The sequence below is a fragment of the Saccopteryx leptura genome, chromosome 2 (assembly GCF_036850995.1).
Source record: "Saccopteryx leptura isolate mSacLep1 chromosome 2, mSacLep1_pri_phased_curated, whole genome shotgun sequence".
Taxonomy (NCBI): domain Eukaryota; kingdom Metazoa; phylum Chordata; class Mammalia; order Chiroptera; family Emballonuridae; genus Saccopteryx; species Saccopteryx leptura.
In genome coordinates, this window is record NC_089504.1 from 236,363,275 (window position 1) to 236,379,121 (window position 15,847).

Below are 15,847 nucleotides of genomic sequence, written 5' to 3' on the forward strand. Positions count from 1 at the left end.
AGGGGAGATAAGACTCCCGCATGCACCTTGACCGAGATCCACCCAGCAAGCGCCATCTGGGGCCAATGCTTTGCCTATCTGGGGCCATGTTCGCAATGGAGCTATTTTTAGCATCTGAGGCAGAGGCTCCACAGAGCCATCCTCAGAGCCTGGGCCAATACACTCAAACCAGTAGAGCCATGGCTGAGGAAGGGAAGAGATAGAGAGAAGGGGGAGAGGGAGGAGTGGAGAAGTAGATGGTTGCTTCTCCTGTGTGCCCTGACCAGGAATCAAACATGAGACATTCACACGCCAGGCCAACGCTCTACCACTGCAGCAACCAGCCAGGGTCCCAATATTTTCAATTTATTCAAGTCAGCTTCATAAATTTGCAATAGGCACCAAAATGCAATGTCACTGTTTTTCATCAGAATTCATGACTTAAATAACCAGAACTCCAAAATTTGCTTTGCAAATAAAATGTTTCAAGAAAGAAATATATATATAAACACTTTACTAACATTTATTTATGATGAAAATTATGAGTTTAGCTTACCATAATGTAATTTAGTAAGCAAATGTTTACAATTAGCAGTTCTACACCATAGGAAACTTTGTCTTTATTCCTTTCATCTCCTAGGAAAATGGAAAAGCTGATAATCTGTCACACATGTATCATGTAAAACTAAAATTCAATTATTCAACTAGCAGTTACTGAGCACTGACTGTGTCAGGAAGTGTGCTGGGAGACAGAGGCACAAAAAATGTAAGATGGTCTGTTCCTTTCAAGGAACTTGCAATATAGTGGTACTGGTGTTCATTTTCACAAACTGGAAAATACCAATTCCATACTTATATTTACTTTTTTATTGCTACTTATATAACACAAAATATAATTAGTATCAGCATAGAAATTAACACTAGTGACACCTACAAATTACATTTGCATATTCCTTATCTAAAGTATACGTATTTACATTCTACTCAAATATATAGTATAAATGTATACTCTATTACAATGACTTTCCATTATTGGGCCATCCCACCTACCCTGTTTCCCTGAAAATAAGACCATAAGACCTAGCGCGTCTTTAGGAGCAAAAATTAATATAAGACACTGTCTTATTTTCGGGGAAACACAGTGTCTACCTTACACTACTCTTCCCCAATTACACCTGTTCCAATCAGCCTGGTGCTGTCTTGCACACCCACAGGCAGGACCTCCTCTGAGTTTCCCATAAATACTGACTCTCCAATGCCCTGTCCTCTCACCTCCCAGAGTTCAGTCTCTACACAGAATTCAGCATGAAGAATTACACACTTGAGGGTTAGAATTTGTAATGTATTTTTTAAACTATTGCACCTTTTTATAGTAAATCAAAACAGTAAGCTTGCCATTAACACTTTGTGAAGATTTTAATTACCCCAGAAAAATCAGGTGCCTAGTGCTTATTCCTCTTAGCATTATAAAATGTTTGAATGAGCAGAGTTCGTGGAAACCAGGTAATCCAAACCCCACAAAGAGGCAAAAACAAAAAGGAATGGTCAATTATTTCCTATTGTTTGCAGAACATGCTTTTTGGTAAGAGTTTATAAAGAAATCACAATGCCCTGGCCAGATAGCTCAGTTGGTTAGAGCATTATCCCAAAGCACAGAGGTTGCCAGTTCAATCCCTGGTCAGGGCACATACAGGAGCTGCTTGACGTTCCTGTCTTTCTCTCTCTCTCTCCCCTTTCCTATCTTGCTAAAATCAATAAATAAAATTTTAAAAATTAAAAAAAAGTAATAAAAATATAGATGGAGATTAGCACCTCGCTCTGGCCAATCAGTCCAAGTTACCTCAAATTATAAATAACCATTAGCCTGCCCTGATCCACTACCCAAAGGTCACAGAAACCAAGCCACTTTGTTAAAATGTAAGACCCTTTCAAGCTTAGTTCCTAAATGGCAAGAGAAAAAAAGGGATTATGACTATTTGGAGAAAAAACGTAGCAGATTCCCTGATCCCACGTGCCTCCACTTAGCCTTCCCCTTAAAACCCTGATGCCGGCCCTGGCCGGTTGGCTCAGTGGTAGAGCGTCGGCCTGGCATGCAGGAGTCCCGGGTTCGATTCCCGGCCAGGGCACACAGGAGAAGCGCCCATCTGCTTCTCCACCCCTCCCTCTCTCCTTCCTCTCTGTCTCTCTTCCCCTCCAGCAGCCGAGGCTCCATTGGAGCAAAAGATGGCCCGGATGCTGGGGATGGCTCCTTGACCTCTGCCCCAGGCGCTAGAGTGGCTCTGGTCGTGACAGAGTGACGCCCCGGATGGGCAGAGCATCGCCCCCTGGTGGGCGTGCCGGGTGGATCCCGGTCGGGCACATGCAGGAGTCTGTCTGACTGCCTCCCCGTTTCCAGCTTCAGAAAAGTACAAAAAAATAAAAAATAAAACCCTGATGCCAAAATTTCAGAGAGATGACCTATTTATCAATAAGGAGCTTCCTTTTTAAAAATATTAATACTGTACCTCTATGCAGGGTAAGGGACATGAGTGAAATAACATAAATAAGGCCCATAGTCATCCTAACACTGAGTAGTAACAGTAATGGTTTCAGTGGTCAGCAACTCATTAGTCAACAGAGCCTAATATCAATAGTACAACGATTGAAATTTCTTTTGAGAGCCAAATTTTTTAAACTTAAACTATATACGGAGGTACATTCCTTATCAAGGTAGCACCCGCACATGGTATTTTGTGAAAAAGACACACTCAAGGGGCCAAAGAGCTGCACATGGCTCGCGAGCCACAGTTTGTCAAACTGTGGCCATCCAGAAACACAGCAGTGTAAATGTGTTTGAACCATTTACTTTGCTACTGTTTAAAGGAGATCAGATTAACCAGGGGAGTAGAAGCTTCAGATTAGGAGAGAAGGATGAAGCACTTGGGGAGCTGTTGTGGCACAAGGCTGCTGGGTGCTACACAGCCTGAGAAAGGCACCTAGGGTGTAGGGCAGGGGTCCCCAAACTACGGCCCCCTGAGGCCATTTATCCGGCCCCCGCCACACTTCCGGAAGGGGCACCTCTTTCATTGGTGGTCAGTGAGAGGAGCATAGTTCCCATTGAAATACTGGTCAGTTGGTTGATTTAAATTTACTTGTTCTTTATTTTAAATATTGTATTTGTTCCCGTTTTGTTTTTTTTACTTTAAAATAAGATATGTGCAGTGTGCATAGGGATTTGTTCATAGTTTTTTTTATAGTCTGGCCCTCCAACGGTCTGAGGGACAGTGAACTGGCACCCTGTGTAAAAAGTTTGGGGACCCCTAGTGTAGGGCATGGCTTCTTGCTTCTGTTTCACATGACACCCAGCTCCTAAGATCCAGAATCCCGTTATCACCATTAACAGTTTCAAAAGCTATGCTGTCAATTAAACAGATTTCTTCAGTGTAAGATGAGAACTTACCCAGCACTTGTAATACCGAATCTATTCCAAAAAATAGCATCTTAGTTCCAAATAACTGAGTTACTCTTTAGAACATAACCCAGTCCTAGGCTTGGGACTGAATGTACACACTGTCTATAGAACAGAAACTACATCTGGGCTCTCCAATCATTCACTTTTAGAAAACCACATGGTCCACAACTATCCTTTGCAAGTAAGATGCATCATTTGTTCCACTTGACAATGTAAGTCAATCCAGTGCATGCAAGACATCTTTATTATATAAGGTCAAACTGGAAGTCTTAGGGGAAAAGAACCCCCACAATACTTCCAATTTATCTTATCCTATAGTAGCACTTCAAAACAACAGTGGCAGACATAGAGGAAGAGCCTAAGGAAAGATTACTCTATTTCTGAAACAGACAACACGCATCTTATTAAATATCACCCCTAAAGAGCTGTGGCCAGCACTTGTTGGCTCCAGCCTCTCTCTTGCTTGCCAAAAAAAACTAGGATGACAATGTTAAGCTAAAGACACTACTAACCGCAAAATTAATTCACCATCTAGCTTGTAAAGTGGCTAGTCTCCTAATAAATCCTTCTGCTTAAGGAGATGATAGCTCAAGTTTATATGTATTTTTCAGTCACCACTCAGGCAGCATTGAGTTTTTATATTAATAAATCAGCTCCAATTCTTTAAGTTCCTAAGAATGAAAGGAATTAGAATCTTTAACCAGAAAAGAATGCTTGACTATTATAAAAAGGAATTTAAGTATCTTTCATGTGAAGTAAGCAAATAATGGTGATTAAACATTTGTCTTAAGGAGGGGGTGCTTGTGGATTTTGTCAAGAACACCTACAATGTTCGTAGAAAACACACTCCCATAGGTTTCACAAATTTTTCCTTTTCCAAGTGTGTTATGGCCTTTAATGAAACTGAAAAACCACAGCTTTGTTCATCCAGGATAAAGACCTCAGCAGTTGTCAGAACACGTGGACATGCCCTGGCTGGTTGGCTCAGCAGTAGAGTCGGCCTAGTGTGCAGAAGTCCCAGGTTTGATTCCCAGTCAGGGCACACAGGAGAAGTGACCATCTGCTTCTCCACTCTCCCCCCTCCCAATCTCTCTTTTTTTCTCTCTCTCTCTTCTCCTCCCACAGCCATGGCTCAAATGATTTGAGCAAGTTGGCCCTGGCTGCTGAGGATGGCTCCATGGCCTCACCTCAGGTGCTGAAATAGCTCAGTTGCTGAGCAACAGAGCAGTGGTCCCAGATGGACAAAGTGTTGCCCTGTAGGGGGCTTGCCAGATGTATCCCAGTCCGGTTGCATGCCAGAGTCTGTCTCTTGCCTCCCTGCCACCATACCTCTCACATAATAAAAAATAAGTAAATAAATAATTCACTTATGAGAACACGTGGACACACATCTGATTCCACAATGATTCAAAAAGGCTCTTCATGTGCCTAGATTCCCAGTCTGTCTTCATCCCAAAGAGACAGAATAACCACACTGTGAAGCAATGATCAAGTTCTGCTCATCCTAAACAGTCTTCATTAGGCCTGTTACAATCTGTGTAGTTTAGCCCTGGATGTGTATTCTTCCTGTCACACTCAGTGTCTGCATATACAAATGGCCTAATGATGCCAATTACTCTAGCGAGACACAATGCAGTGGTTGGTGTCTTTGCAATATTAATTGGTCTTTGAAACATTTGAGATACAACTACTGCTTACTAATAGATTATAAGATTGAAGAAATAAAAATGGATCAATAAAACACTGTCAAGGAACTTTATATTAAAACTAGGAAATTAAGGCCCTGGCCAGTAGGATCAGTGGATAGAGCACTGGCCTGGTATATGGACATCTGAGGTTCAATTCCTGGTCAGGGCACACAGGAGAAGCGGCCATCTGCTTCTTCCTCCTCCCTCTCCTCCTTCTCTCTCTCTTCTCGCTCACATCCAGTGGCTCAATTGGTTCGCTCAGTGGCCCTGGGTGCTAAGGATGGCTTGGTTGGTCAGAGCACATCAGTCTCAGGAGCTAAATATAGCTCGACTGATTCAAGCATTGGCCCCAGACGAGGGCTGCTAGATGGGTCCCAATCAGGGTGCATGCGAGAGTGTCTCTCACTATTGCCCCTCTTCTCACTTAAAAAAGAAAAAGGAAGGAAGGAAGGAAGGAAGGAAGGAAGGGAGGGAGGGAGGGAGGGTGGGAGGAAAAGGAAAGGAAAGGAAAGGGAAAGGGAAAGGGAAAGGGAAAGGGAAAGGGAAAGGGAAAGGGAAAGGGAAAGGGAAGGGAAGGGAAGGAAAGGAAGGAAAGAAAATAAGATGGATCAAGTCTACCAAAGGCTTATCTAACAGATTCTATACATTTTCAAGTTTCAAAAAAAACTGCATCTAAAAAGCCTTCTGAAAATTTGGACCTAGCTTAGTAGCTTAATACATGTACAATCTGAAAATATGAGAAAAAAAAACCCCATTAGTATTATCTACCAACTGTGGTCTTGGGCTAAAGAGAAAAACTGTATCAGTAGGCTCACTTTGTAGGTAGATCTAGCGAAAGACTTTGGTAGAAGAAGGTTAAGAGGGAACTACTGCATTGGGTCAAGGACTAAAAAGGGAATACCAGTATCAGATTCACATTGTTTGAAAAAAGGGGAAGTAGGGGTTTAACCCACACTATACTATAAACCCATACTACCAGCTTAAAAAAAAAAAAAAATTCACACTACTCCTGGAAAAAGGTAGAGAGAGGGGCTGGGGGAGAAGGCAAGGGACAGTTAAGCTCCTGATCTTGAGCAAGTCTCTCAAGCTCCTGTGACCACAGTCACCTCATCTGTAAGACCAGATAGGTACTTCCCACTCTGGCTGTGATTCAGAGTCACAAGGGAGCTCAAGCCCAGGCAGCTGTATGTACAAAGGTCTATAGCTGATTCTCATGGACCTTCAAGAAAGAGAACCACTGAAACTGAGAAATAAACTCCCAAATCCCCAAAAAATGTTTTTTGTGGGTTTTGTTTTGTTTTTTTGTGACAGAGATAGAGACAGAGAGAGGGAGAGATAGGGACAGACAGACAGGAAGGGAGAGAGATGAGAAGCATCAATTCTTTGTTGTGGCACCTTAGTTGTTCATTAATTGCTTTCTCATATGTGCCTTGACCGGGGTGCTACAGCAGACCGAGTAACCCCTTGCTCAAGCCAGCAAGCGACCTTGGGCTCAAGCTGGTGAGCCTTGTTCAAACCAGATGAGCTCGTGCTCAAGCCCGCGACCTTGGGGTTTCGAACCTGGGTCCTCCATGTCCCAGTCTGACACTCTATCCACTGTGTCACTGCCTGGTCAGGCCAAAAGTGGTACTTTAAAAGGTTCTTGAGCCCTGGCCAAGAAGCTCAGTTGGTTAGAGCATCATCCCAATATGCCAAGGTTTCGAGTTCCATCCCCAGTCAGGGCACATACAAGAAACAACTGATGAATGCATAAATAAGTAGAATGACACATCGATGTTTCTCTCTTTCTTCTCTCTCTAAAATAAATAAATAAACTTTAAAAAAATTAAAGTTGATTGAGATATTGGTATATAATCCCTTATTCATACTTTAAAAAATGTAGATGATTGCATGACCAAAGGGAGAAAAATAAATATGTAATTCTGTGAAATTACTGCCTTCAGTCATACAAAATATAAGCCTCCTACACCCACTTAGATTCCATTTCTCTCTCTCTCTCTGACCTGGACATCAATTTGATTTAATTCCTCTTTACTGTGGCAAACAGGAGGATCCACTTTTGTTATTAATGTAAGATTCAAATGACAAGCCTAATTTAACACCCCATGAAACTACAGTGGCTCTTTTAGCACACAGAATATTACACTATCACAATGTTGCCATTCATATTATAAGCAGATGAGTATCTCACACACTGCAGTGCAATCTCCTTTCAAACCTCAAGATGCATCATTTGCCAGGAACTAAACCATTTTCCTTAAAATAGACAGAAAGACAGACACAGTATGAACACAGCATAAAGCCTGAATAAGAGAAGCTTGTCTGTACAGACATTTCCAATTCAGAAAAATGGCAAAACACTACTCATTTTCACCACCTTCCTATCCTAAAATTAGACTTTTTTTCCTCTTCAGTGATTCAACTTTGATTCAAAGTCTAAAATGCTGAGGTGGGAGTGGGAAGTCACAGACAAATAGCTTAACATCAGGAATAAAATGTGTTAAACCTACTAGATTCTCTGCAGTTCCATTCATTAACAGACATTTAAGAGTGAAGAGCAAAGAAATACAAACTTATTCAGTGCTACTCATTAGGTATGTTCCTGTACTTTTTCTCATTTAATGTTGACAATAACACAGACCAAGGTAGTCAGTCATTAACATCTCCATACTACAGAAGAGGAAACTGAGGCTCAGGGAGGTGAGGTAATCAGCAAACTAACAGTTAACTAAGAAATGAAGCCAAGCGTGAAACCCAGCTCAGTCTGGCTCTGAAGGCCTGCTCCCTTCATTGATTCAGTTTCTCTAAATACAAAATTCTCTTAGAGCAAAAAACTACATAAAGTATTTTTCTTCCTTCTTTATTACCTTGCCATTATCCAACCACTTCATTGAACCCAAGGCAGAAAATGTATCCCCCCAAAAAAGAAAATGTACCTCAAATGGCCAGCTAGTTTCTCCTAATTCTCAAGAAAATAAGTATTTTTAACTAAAGTATTAAAAGTGGACATACAAACACAAACTATAACTAAAACTAGTACTTGAGTCAGATGTTCTGATAAAAGGAAGACAGCATGAACAAAATGAAAAAAGGACCGTCCTTAAAACCCTGTTCACACCCTTTATCGGGCCTGCAGAGGGGAAGTTCCAGCACTGACGACTGGATACCATCAGCGTTGGCCTGCTGCATTTGGTGTGGCTGAAAGTACCAAACTAAATATGCTCTCTGGCCATCGGCTCTTCTGAGAAGGCTGTGGGCCAGTCATTATATTCATTAGAGGGAAGAACCTGGATGATTATGTTCTGCCCTCACGAAAATGTCCCAAACACTCAGTTTTACAATTGGAGCAATTTTGGGGTAAGAGCTGGACTTGGAAGTCAGAAAGGCAGAGGGGAATTACCTCTACCCTTCATATTCTAACATGGGCAACAAAGCTTTTGAATAAGAATCAGGGAAACTCACTGACCTCTGGATTTTCCCAGTTAACTTCAATAACCATTCATTCAGCAAATACCCAGTAGGCAGTGGAGACCAAGTTGTGAGCTTGAGAATCTGGTCTGCCTTCCATATGAATTTCTCTCCCGCATTCCACCTTCAGTGAGAAGACGCCTTTCAGACTGTAAGCTCAAGTTCAGGTCCACTTCCTTGTAGCAGACCAGAGTGATGAGTGTACTATGCATGAGGGGAGGCACAATGTCTGCCTGCGAGGAGTAAGGTTTCATGGAAGATCCCAAAGGACAAGTGGGATTCAGCAAGTGGACAGGGGACAGGATAGTAAGCAGATCACAAGAAGATCTGAAGGCTGTGATGTTTCAGGGAGTGGCAGTGGGGATAAAATCGCAAGGGGAGTAGAGGGAAAGGAGGCTGGAATCAGGAAAGGAGGCTAGAATCAGACAAGCTTTGACCTGTAGCCACATTAAGGAGACTGAATGTTAACCGTAGACCAGGGGTCCCCAAACTACGGCCCGCGGGCCACATGCGGCCCCCTGAGGCCATCTATCCAGCCCCTGCCGCACTTCAGAAGGGGCACCTCTTTCATTGGTGGTCAGTGAGAGGAGCCTAGTTCCTATTGAAATACTGGTCAGTTTGTTGATTTAAATTTACTTGGTCTTTATTTTAAATATTGTATTTGTTCCCGTTTTGTTTTGTTTTTTTTACTTTAAAATAAGATATGTGCAGTGTGCCTAGGGATTTATTCATTGTTTTTTTTTTATAGTCCGGCCCTCCAACGGTCTGAGGGACAGTGAACTGGCCCCCTGTGTAAAAAGTTTGGGGACCCCTGCCGTAGACAATGGGGTGGGAGAGTACTAGAGGATTTAAAGAGCAAAATGACATTGTTCCCTCATGTACTCTTTTTGATCTAGGACTAATTCAAATTCAAATCTTTCCCTAATCCTTTCACCTTTGGCTTGTAATTTATATAATTAAAATATTGATAAGAATATGACAAGGTCTAAATAATTTTTAACTACATTATTAACAATTTTGACTCTGTTATGCATAAATTGGACTTCACCAGAATTTAAAACTTTTGTGTTTCAAAGGATACCATCAAGAAAGCGAAAAGAAATGTTATGTCAACTATACCTCAGTAAAAATGAAAATGAAGACAACTCACAGAATGGAGAAAATTTTTGCAAATCATATCTCTGATAAGACACTTGTTAACAGAATATAACTCATAACCAACCAATAAAAAGACAACCCAATTTTAACAGGGGCAAAGCATGTGAATAGACATATTGTCAAAGAAAATAGACAATTGTCCACTAATCACATAAGATGCTGGACACATCATTAGCTATCAGGTTAATGTAAATCAAAACCACAATGAGATATCACTTCACACCCATGAGGATGACCAAAACCAAAAAATCAGAGAATAACAAGTGTTGACAAGGATGAGGATAAAAACTGAAGCATTTATACACTGCTGGTAGGATTGTAAAATGTAGCTGCTTTGGAAAACAGTCTGGCAGTTCCTTTAAGAGTTCGTCATAGAGTTACCAACATGACCCAGCAATTCCCAAGAGAAACAAAAACATATGTCCATAGAGAAATTTGTACATGAATGTTCACAGCAACATTACTCACACTAGTCAAAAAAGGGAAACATCCAAAGTCCATCAACTGATGAAGGGATAAACAAAACATGGTATATCCATACAACATAATATTATTCAATCATAAAAAAAGAATGAAGTACTGATACATGTTATAACACAAATAAACCTCGAAAACATTAAGCTTAATAAAAGACAGAAACAAAAGACCTGTACTGTATCATTCCACTTACATGAAATGTCTAAAATAAGCAAATCCAGAGACAAAAAGTAGATGAGTGGTTGCCTAGGACACAGGAGGAACAAGAATGGGGCTGGGGTGACTGCTAATGGGTATGGGGTTTCTTTCTGGGCTGACAAAAATATTCTAAAATTGTAGGGATGACTGCACAACTCTGTGAGTATACTAAAAACCACTGAATTATATACTTTAGATGGGTGAATTGTACGGTATGTAAATTATATCTCAATAAAGCAGTTATAAAACAAAAGATTCCATTACACACTATTAAAATACAAAATAAGGCCTCAAAAAAGGAATATATAATCTTGTTCACTCACTTTAAAGGATCTGAACTAGGACAGTAAAAACCCAGAGAGATTCTATTACTTAACATTCTAGGTACTAGGTCATACTGAAATATTCATGACGATTTCCATGTCTAATACAAAAAGGCATCTTAAGTTTAAAAAGACATAAAAGTGTCAGAAAAGAGTCATAACTCAGGATAACACAGGGAACCCATCAAATGGAAAGTACACATGGATGTGTACCCTAATTATGAAAGTGGCATCCAAATTTATTAGTGTGCCACCTCTAAGAAAATCAAAGATAAAACAGTCTCGTTAATAATACCTGTTTCTACAGCACCAGTTTGTGGCAAATCAAAGTATTAAGAAAACTTGCCATCGAAAAGAATTGATTCTTCCATTCCCAGTTACATAACTAAGAACTGATCATTTGTCCCATTCAGCGTTCCATTTCATAGGCATCAGAGTGAAGCTCCTCCTCCTGGCTGGTGTGGATCCCAAAAGTGACAGGTGCATTAAGCATAAAACTTAAGAAAAAAAAAAATCCAACGGTGTTTAAAAAGTGCTATTACTCAAACTTAAAGCTAATCATAAATCATAAATAAAGTAACAGACGTAAATGCTGATTTGCAGGCAAAGTAACAAATGATCATGAGAAATTCAATACTGTATGCAGTGGTATCTTATTGGTCTGTGTCTATTAAAATTCATCAGGCTTTAATGTACCTTCTACAAAAATCAAAAACAAATAGGGCACATTCCAGATTTGTCAAAAAGGTGTGTACCTGACCTTTATACCAATCATTGTTTGATTCTCAGTACACATAATTATCGCTTGTCACCAACATTGCCCTTTAAGACAGAACATACAACTCAATTTCCAGTTTTACTTGACTTTTTTCTATTTATTTATGCAATTTCTGAGACCCAAAGGTTACTATTAGGCTTCATATCTAAACACTAGGACTCGGGCCTGACCTGTGGTGGCGCAGTGGATAAAGCGTCGACCTGGAAATGCTGAGGTCACTGGTTCGAAACCCTGGGCTTGCCTGGTCAAGGCACATATGAGAGTTGATGCTTCCAGCTCTTCCCCACCTTCTCTCTCTCTGCCTCTCCTCTCTCTCTCTCTCTCTCTCTCTCTGTCTCTCCCTCTCCTCTCTAAAATGAATAAATAAAAAATAAAAATAAAAAATAAACACTAGGACTCGGAAATGTAGGTTCACACCAAAAAAAAAGAGTTAGTTTTCATTAAATTACTTTTCTAAAATACACAAAATTGAATTTCAAATATATTTTCCCATTTCTTTATTCTTTGATTTTTATTTCACTTATTTATTTTTTTCATTGGATTTATGAGGGTGACCTTGATTTATAAAATTACATAGGTTTTAGGTGTACAACTCTATAACATATCATCTATACATTGCACTATATGTTCACCACCCCAAGTCAAATCTTATTCCATAACCACTTATCCCACCCTTTATCCTCTTCTACCCATTTTTATAGGGAATGCAGAAAGCTGCCCTGGCTGGATAGCTCGGTTGGCTGGCGCATCATCTGGAAGCACAGAGGTTGCTGGTTTGATCCCCTAGTCAAGGCACATACAGGAACAGGTCAATGTTCCTGCCTCTCTCTCTCTCTCTCTCGCTCTCCCTTCCTCTCTCTCTCTCTCTAAAGTCAATAAACATTAAAAAGAAATAAAAAAATGAAGTAATATAAACATCTATTTTACAACTGGTACAAAGCAACTGCTTATATTTAACCATGTTTCTGACTATTCTAGCAGGCCCTGGTGTCAGAAGAGAGTTCTGCTAGATAAGGACAATGAAGTGCATTATTATATAGGGAGACTAAGAAGAGCCCTACAAGTATAGTTTAAGAATGTAATTCCAGGTAGGAAGGCTGTAGGTAAGAGAGCCTAACATTTTGTGATAACTATTCCTAAAAGTAAATACATTCGACACACAGTGCCAGTTAAAACACACACTATATTCAAGTCTTTCAAAATGTCTTATATGTGAAGAAAGGTCTTTGTACCTTGCTATCCTGGGGGAGGAAGACAACTTGCAATTTGCTTCTCACACCAAATCCCACGTTTGCAACATGTAGAGCAAGGACTTCAGACACCACAAAACAAGGGCAGCCTACATTAAGGCCAAATATAGGATGTGATTCTAAACCACCAGGCAGTAAAGCCTACGTTTCCTTTTCCAGCGTTGAAAACCCTTTGAACACTCCCAAAAAAGGATGGCAGGGCCAGCGACTCTCCCCAAGAGGAAGCCCCTTTCTTCTCGGCTCTCCCGCAGGCTGCCACTTCCCCCAACACATTCAAATCATTTAAGAGACTGAAGAGCTGGTGTGTGCGCGCCTGTGTGGACAGGCAGGCGGGCTCGGTTCCTGCATTTCCACCCTCCACATCTGACCTCATCCTCAGTCATTTAAGCGCAGCGGAGCCCCACCTGCACTTCGCTCTTTTTTACTGCGCCCTCGCCAGCTGCTCCGCTATTAGAGGAGCACATTTCTGAATCACCCAGTTCACTGAGACGTTCCAGGCCCCCGACTCAGCAGCATTTCTGCTTCATTCTTCTTCTCCTCCCACCCGCCCCCCCCCCATACCCACCCCGCTAGCCCTAGCCCTCGGCTCCCACCGCTGGGTTCATCCTCTTCCCAAACCGCCCCCACCCACATTACTCCAGCTCCGGCCCAGTTCCGCCTTTCCCGACCCCTAACCCAGATACTCAGAGCTCAGAGATATCCTTGCACCCAAAGCCAGGCAACACCCAGGCCGGGGAGTAACCCTCGCCCCTGCCACACACGAACCCGGACCCTGCCTACGCCCCATCCACCCGCTCCCAAGGGCCGCTCAGAAACCCGCCCGCAGCTCTGCGCCCTAAGCTCAAGCAGCCCCTCCCCACCCAAGACCCCACCCAACCAGAAGAGTCCCTGACCCCTAAAAACCCTCTTCGGCCGGCCCAGTGCCCCCTCAGCCCGCGGCTCCTCACCCGGCCAGGAGGGTTCCGTACCCCTAAAAGCTTCCCCTGGGCAGTCTCCTCCCCACAGGGACCCGGGTTCACTCGCTTCAGGTCAAGCGGTTCCGTCCCCAACTCCCTCCTCCCCGGCCAGAGCCCCCGGTAGCAGCCCCGACCCCAACCCCCTGCACACCGGCCACGGTGAGCCCCTGGCCCAAGGACCCGCACCACGCGCGCACACCCCAGCCCACTCCCCCTACACGGGCCCTTCCCCACACCCCGCCGGCCTCTGTCAGCCGGCGCCGGCACTTGCTGAGAGGTCAGGTCCTCTCGCAACCAAGCGACCCAGCCAGGCGCGTGCTGCTCACCAGGGCCGAGGTGCCTAAGGCGCCGCCGCCGAAGTCCCCGCTGCAAAGCCCGGCGAAGCCTCCAACCGCTGTCGCCTCCCGCCTGGCACTGAGCGCCTCGCGGGGGAGGGGCGTGGGCAGCCGCCCCCGCCCCCGCCGCCGCACGCAAACTCCGCCCCCGCGCCGCACCGCGTCCAACAAGAGCCGCCGGGCTGCGGCACGCCACGCCCACTTCCGGCAGGGAAGTGCGCTTCCCACCCTGTGATCCTTGCCTCCTCTCCCTAACGCCCCCTCTGGTCGCGCCCAAGGATGCAGGTGGGCCGTGGAGGCAGGCAGTGCCCAAGCGCACGTACCGCCCACTAGTCATCTCAGCGGCGGGAGGGCCACACCCACAAGCGCCTCCAAGCCACGCCCGCTGCTCTTCATAACCCGGAGCGGAGTTCTTAGAGCTCCGCCCACTGACCTGCTTGGCTCTGTAGGGCCATATCCCCAGTATCTCAAAGATCCCCAAGAGCCCCTTGAATCCGGAACATCAGCTCCTCTGAGCCCAGCCCACTATCCATCCAAGTCGGCCAGCCTCCTGACTCCCTTAACCGGGCTCCCCGCCTATTGCTTTAGAACTGACCTTTCCGCACCACAAAACCCCTCCGCAAAGTCTAGGAGCCCCACCCACAGGATAACTACCCCGCCACTTCCCTTAACGCATAAAATTCCAAACTCCGCCCCGAGTTCTCGAATCCCCGCCTCTGGCTTCTGAAGCTCCGCCTTTGCTCCCAACATCCCCTCCCACCACCACCTCTGGGGACTCTTGGATGCTCTGGCCCTCCCCCCACTTACTAGCGTCATATTCCTAGTACAGGGAGGGTAACGCTGAGTTGGGCCACACCCACATACCCAGCACCACTAAAGAGGGGGTCCGTCCTCACCCCATTACGCAGGTGAGGAAATGAAGGATACATGGTCCCTCCCTTCCTTTTCCTGACTGAAGTCCCTCACCCTTTTGCTTAATTACTAGACGGCCCTGGCCTGAAAGTCTGAGCACTGGGATTGAGGGCCAGCTCTGCTAGTGCCATTTCTTCACCAATACGTGCCCAAATTTCCTGATCTTTAGCGTAAAGTTGTCCTAGCCAGAGTCCCTTTCTGAAATACCAGGCTCTGAAGTACCAAGATTTGGAGAAACTGGGCAGAGCTGGGGAATAGAGCTATTTACTTCCCAAAGCAAGGCATCTTTGCAATTCACACCCCTCAGAAATGTGTGACATAAATCAATGTCCACCTGAACCAAAACAGCTATGACAGCAAGTTATTTACCCTCTCTAAGCCTCTGTTTCTTTATCAGTAAAATAGGGATACTGTAGTAGCAGCCCCTCCCTAAAGGATTCCATGAGCTCACTGTTAGTAATGCACTTGGCAGGGTGCCTGACTTTAATAAGCCTTCATTCAGCAAATGTACCTGTTGCTGTTACTGCTGTACTTCAATAAGGAGCAATGCATTTCATTGAAGCAACCACTGACAGCAGGACGGACTGAGCACCCTTTCAGAAGCTAGACTTTGCCTCTCAGTTCATTTAAATGAGATGAAAGTGGTGAAGCCCCTAGTGCAGTGCCTGGCATTTGGCGATGCGCAAATTATGATTCCTATCTTTAATGAAACAAGAGCATTGATAGCAAGTGAGTTCTGAGTCGTTCTGGGAAAATGAAGGTTGATACAGTGCTCTGAGATGGAACTGGGAACCAAACTGGCATACTCTTTGGAAACAGATCATTGCTAACATTTTCCATCTCTGGAAAATGCCAGGCACTCTCTACACGATTT

At 43.8% G+C, this 15,847-nt stretch overlaps 1 protein-coding gene across 3 annotated transcripts in view; it reads right to left on the reverse strand.

Moving 5' to 3' along the window:
- The window catches only part of CORO1C (coronin 1C), an 84,197-nt gene extending 69,518 nt beyond the window's left edge, over nucleotides 1–14,679 (reverse strand). Inside the window, exons 1-2 of one of the 3 annotated variants that reach the window (XM_066370669.1) lie at nucleotides 14,053–14,134; nucleotides 12,753–12,859 (exon numbers count right to left, since the gene is read on the reverse strand). The gene's annotated coding sequence lies outside the window, so the exon portion shown is untranslated. Of the gene's footprint in view, nucleotides 1–12,752; nucleotides 12,860–14,052; nucleotides 14,172–14,656 lie in introns of those variants that run through there. The other 2 variants (XM_066370670.1, XM_066370668.1) reach the window with 2 other exon arrangements.
- Nucleotides 14,680–15,847: the final 1,168 nt, after the last annotated feature.